Source organism: Somniosus microcephalus, chromosome 3 (assembly GCF_052327205.1).
Source record: "Somniosus microcephalus isolate GS21.2 chromosome 3, FLI_Smic_1.0, whole genome shotgun sequence".
NCBI classification, from domain to species: domain Eukaryota; kingdom Metazoa; phylum Chordata; class Chondrichthyes; order Squaliformes; family Somniosidae; genus Somniosus; species Somniosus microcephalus.
In genome coordinates, this window is record NC_140989.1 from 162,643,473 (window position 1) to 162,649,472 (window position 6,000).

The following is a 6,000-nucleotide window of genomic DNA, read 5'->3' on the forward strand; positions in this document are numbered from 1 at the left end:
GCAAGGGCCGTCCGTCAGCGGCTTATTGCAAGTCGGTTCTAGGCCCCCTCTCAGGGAATGGCTTGTGCCATTGAAAGAACATGAATGGAGCCGCTCCGCAAACCCTGAGGCGGTCAAGGCAACAAATAGTTCAAAGTGCAAACATGCACAATCTGAATAAAGACAATTTTTTATTTAACAAACTCTGTGCTCTTCCCACATGACAAACAAATACAGAGAAACCCCCCAAAAAACAGTCAGACACATAACTGGCTCTCACAACCTGGAGACAATGAACAAAACAGTTAAACAAAAATGACCATGATCCTCGGCCTTCATAAAAAACAAACACAACATCCTCGGCCATCAGAGAAAAAAACACAACATCCTCAGCCTTCAGAGAAAAAAACACAACATTTTGCCACACCTCCTACTTTTTGGCCTGCGAGGGTGATCTGCCTCGCTTGCGAGATTGGCCCCTACCTGCCCTGCAGCTCCTCCGCAATGGGACCCCAGTGGCTGCAGCAAGGCTGGGGGAAGGCTGCTGAAGGTCAGATAGTGAGTTGGCAGATGCCCTTGGGGGACGGCCTGGACCAGGTCTGGGCCTGGAGGGCCCGGCTGCTGACTGCTCCAACTCTGCTTGGGCGGCAGCAGTCTGTCCTACGGGTGGTGGCAGCTGCAGTGGAGGAGTGACAGTGTTGGCAGCAGGAATGCTGCCAACCTGACAGAGCACAGGCACTCCCTGGTCAGACGAGACACTGGCACTCGCACGGGCCAGCACTGAAGCATGCGCAGCAATCTGCTGAAGCACAGACTGCTGGGCTGCTGCGGCGCGGTGAGGGCCCCGGCGATTTCTAGCTGATCCAGCGAGGGTGGCAGCAGTTAGTGCTCGTGTGGCCCTGACCTGTGTCGGCATCAGACCAGCCAGTGACCGCATGGCACGACTAAGCACTTGGCTGGAAGCCGCCTGTGATGCAGCGACGTCCTGCTGACTCCTGGCCTGTGCTGCCCCGAAGTCCTGCAGACTCCTGGTCTGTGCTGCCCCGAATTCCTGTACACTCCTTGCCAGTGACTCTATGGAGTCAGGCATCCTTGCCACTGCAGCCATGAGCTCAATGTGCCTGCGCTCAGCCTGGGCGCCCATTTCACCAAGGAGCCACACCTCCTCTGCGCTCACTGTCGCAGGACTGGAGCCCGCACTCACACTCCGGGGAGAAGGCCGCCGAGCTTCCCTACCCCTCCCGCATTGCTGCAGCCCGCTGGGCCCCGGAGCTTCACCCTCCTCAGACCCTTCCCCCCTGCTCCCCTCCAGGGAAGACGTGTCCCCATCATGGCCATGGGCTGCCTCGGCTGAGGGTGGCACTGATGGTCCGGCTTCCTCTTCCTCCTCCTCGCCTTCCGATTCACTCACAGTGCCAGCTTGAGGGCCCGCCTCCTCACCTGGCGAATCAGCATCTGAAAGCAGGGAGGCACAAGAGGTGCTTTAGTGTGAGGACAGGGCGGCAGCGAGGGAGGCATGAGTGCTTCTATGCACTGCATTGGTTCGAGAGTGGCAAAGAATGTTGGTGTGAGGCACAAGTGGAAAGAGAGAGGTCAAAAAGGTGATGCCCTTACCATTGCTGTCCAGAACGGGGTCGGCATCTCCAGTGGCGACGGGGCCAATCAGGCGGCCTCCCATTATCCGCTCCACTCGCTGCTCCAGGTCGCTGAGGTCTTTAAGTTCAGGATGGCCTCCCCCGGTCCGTTGCTACTGCCTCCTATTGTGGGCCAGCTTGCACTGCAAGAGAAAGGACGGGCTCTGAGTACAGTGTGAAGCCCTGATCTTGCCTGCACTGCCTCCCATGGTGGAATAGCCCTGACAGTGTCAAGCCCTGATCTTGCCTGCACTGCCTCCCATGGTTGAATAGCCCTGACAGTGTCAAGCCCTGATCTTGCCTGCACTGCCTCCCATGGTGGAATAGCCCTGACAGTGTCAAGCCCTGATCTTGCCTGCACTGCCTCCTATGGTGGAATAGCCCGGACAGTGTGAAGCCCTGATCTTGCCTGCACTGCCTCCCATGGTGGAATAGCCCTGACAGTGTCAAGCCCTGATCTTGCCTGCGCTGCCTCCCATGGTTGAATAGCCCTGACAGTGCCAAGCCCTGATCTTGCCTGCACTGCCTCCCATGGTGGAATAGCCCTGACAGTGTCAAGCCCTGATCTTGCCTGCACTGCCTCCCATGGTGGAATAGCCCTGACAGTGTCAAGCCCTGATCTTGCCTGCACTGCCTCCCATGGTGGAATAGCTCTGACAGTGTGTAAAGTGGTGAATGTGCATGTGATTTTCATGAGAGTCCCATAGGTGTTGGATGAGGGCTGGGCATTGGGGCTTTCAGGACCCTTTGGCCATAAAGTGAGGTGCACATGCAGGGATGAAGAGGATACTGGAAAGGGTACTCACCCTGACAACCCGAGTGAGGTCGTTGAACTTCCTGCATTGCGTTGGTGCCCTAGGGACCATGCTGCTGGAGGTCACTCTGTGTGCCACCTCCCTCCAAGCTTTTCTATATTCGCTGGGCAGCGGCCTCCTGCCACTGTCAGGAAAGAGGATAGGTCGCCTGCGCTCCTCTGCGCCAACCAGAACCTTCAGGGCACCCTCATTGAAGCGCTGCGCTCGCTCCCTGGCCTTCTCCATGGTCGTGGGCGTAACGATGTCGAAGCAGGTCTGTCCAGGCCTAGAATCAGGGCTCCAGTGTGCAGGGCGTGGCTGCAAACCAAATCGACCCTCCCCCTTTAAGAGCTGACCGGCGCCAGCGTGTCTGCCTGCAATCGATAACTCGCCGCACCTGCGCTGCGCCCACCCTCGGTGGTAGCGCCTCGGCCCGCCGGCTTAGCGCCTTATGCTAGTCGTGCACCGCCTGCTTTAGCGCAGCAGCAACCTCTTGGGGTGATGCAACTCAATTTCGGCGAAGGTGGCGCTAAGTTGCGCCGGGCGCTAAATTTAGCGAACGCTCGGCTGTAGCGCCCCAAACAAGGAAATACTGAATTTCTAGGCCTAACTGTCTCCCCTGGACATTAACTGTCTCCCCTGGACATTAACAGTCTCCTCTGGACATTAACAGTCTTCCGTGGACATTAACTGTATCCCCTTGACATTAACAGTCTCCCCTGGACATTAACAGTCTCCCCCTGGATATTACCAGTCTCCCTTGGACATTAACAATCTCCCCTAGACATTAACAGTCTCCTCTGGACATTAACATTGTCCCCCTGGACATTAACAATCTCCCCTGGACATTAACAGTCTCCTCTGGACATTAACATTGTCCCCCTGGACATTAACAATCTCCCCTAGACATTAACAGTCTCCTCTGGACATTAACAGTCTCCTCTGGACATTAACATTGTCCCCCTGGACATTAACAATCTCCCCTGGACATTAACAGTCTCCTCTGGACATTAACAGTCTCCTCTGGACATTAAGGCCTAGAAATCCAGTGGGCTGCGCCACCCGTTAGCGCCTTAAGTGGGCGCTAAGTGGGTCGGAAGCCACTGGCCACGCCTCCCGCTAAATTTAGCGGGACGCTAATGGCGGCGCTAGCCGTTAGCGCTGTGCCACTACCGATGACGTCATCGGTGTGCGCAGCGCCCCACTACCGCCCCGATCGCGATATTTAGTTGCGCCCCCTGCTTTAACGCGGGACGCTATTTGCAACCGGTTCAGGGGGGCCTACCTGCGGCCGGGGAGGCGCAAATTAAAGGCGAGGTGCGGGGCGGCCATTTTCGTTGTTGGCCGCCTGCCAGCACCTGCCTGCGCTCCCATTCCCGGCCTCCTGAAACCGCCCCCCCCCGCAGAGTGCCGGCTGTGCTCCAAGAGCCCGGCACTTCTCGGTGCTGGGCTCTTTTGCCTGCACTCCCGATCCTCGGGGGTCCAGCTGGGCCCCAGATCGTGTTGCACAAGGCCCCTCCCCTTTAAGAAGGGGAGGAAGGCCTGCAATACCGCAGCGCGATGTGCCGCAGCGTGTGGCGCTGCGGCACGTTGCGCCACGATATTCACTCGCAGCGCCCCAAGAGGGATGCGGGGCGCCTCCAGTAGCGCCGCGCTTCCCTTTGGGGCACAACCACCCAATTTCCGGTGCGGGGGCGCGAATGTTTCTGGGGCGCTACTTCTAGCGCCCTGGCGAGGCTGGCGCCCCAAATGGGGCGATACTCAATTTCTCCCCTAACAGTTTCCTCTGGACATTAACTTTCTCCCCTGGAGATTAACAGTCTCCCCTGGACATTAACAGATTCCTCTGGACATTAACAGTCTCCCCTTGACATTAACAGTCTCCTCTGGACATTAACAATCTCCCCTGGACATTAACAGTCTCCCCTGCACATTAACAGTCTCCTCTGGACATTAACTGTCTCCCCTGGACATTAGCAGTCTCCCCCTGGACATGCATAGTCTCCCTCTGGACATTAACAGTCTCCCCAGGATATTAACAGAGTCCCCTGGACTTTAACAGTCTCCCCTGTGTTGTGTCGGTACCTTTCTACCTAGACACAATTTAGGACTCAGAACTCAGAGATTCAAACATGAAGTGCTTTAAGGAAAGGAAGTTCTGGCAAGTTCCGAACAAAGAGAGCTAAACTTAACAGAGAACACCCAACCATTTATCTCCTGAGACAGCGCCACCACAGGTGGGAGGAGAACACACAATAGAACACACAATGCATAACATTTCCTCCCCTCTTAAATGGAAGGTCCACATTATTCCTCAACAGGTAAGTTACTTTCAATGCACTCAATGAACCTAGGGTAGAGGTAGACTGCCTCAAACCCTGACTTTACCCTGGGGTTTATTCTGCCCCAGTCTTGTGGGTAAGTCACTAAGCCTACAGGTCCAAGCGTCTTGGAGGCCACCGCTCTCTGACAGGATACCGGCGGTCATCGCTGGCTTCCACAGCAGTAGGCATTGACACAGACCTGGATGGAGAAGGTGCCTGTGTCAGTCGAAAGTCAGAAGTTTGCACAGGTGGAACAGTCTCTTTGACTTCCAGTGTTGGAGAAGCGCACTGTGGCAAAGGATGCTGGTTTGCGGTATCATCCGGAAACAGTTCAGGCTAACCAGCCGTTGGAGCCTCTGTGGCTGTCTCTGCTCCTAGCAACAGTTGATCTGTGTGTCTTCTCCAGACGACGTCCTCAGCAGTCTCAACCGTGTAAGACACAGGGCCCGTCTGCACGATCACCGTAGCAGGAACCCATTTCGGTCCAATGTTTTGGTTTCGAGCTAGGACGTGCTCTCCAGGGTGAAACCGTCTCTCCTTGGCTCTTTTCTCTCTCTTTTCAACTTGAGCTTGTTGTTAACAATGGACAACCTGTTCTGCCCTTGGAGGTTTGAGTAAGTCAAAACTTGTCCGCAACTGCCTCTTCATCATGAGCGAAGCGGGGAAGTTTTGGTTGTGGCATGCGGCTCATTCCTGTAGGACAACAGGAAGCTGTTCAGACGTTGGTGGATTGAGCCCTGACCTTGCGATGCCTTCAAGGCGTGCTTCAAAGTTTGCACAAATCTTTCTGCCTGGCCGTTAGTAGAGGGATGATAGGGTGCAGACCTGATGTGTTGGACACCATTCACATGCAGGAAGGTTGCAAACTCCTGTGATACAAATTGTGGATCGTTGTCACTTACGAGTTGTTCCGGTGAGCCATAACGGCTGAACATCTCACCAAGTTTCTCAATTGTTTTCTCTGCCGTGGTAGACCTCATCACAGCGACCTCCGGCCACTTGCTACGAGCGTCCACAACCACCATAAACATCTTCTCTTCGAAAGGACCGGCGAAGTCCACATGTACTCGCTGCCACACTTCTGCAGGCCAATCCCAGGGGTGTAGGGTTGCCAGCTGTGGAATTCCCTTTGACATGGGGAACATGTTTTGGCTTTCTCCTCAATATTCCCATCGAGACCTGGCCACCAGAAGTAGCTTCTTGCCATTTCCTTCATCCGAACCATCCCACTGTGGCCTGCATGAAGTTGTTGCAGTATAGGTTCCCTCA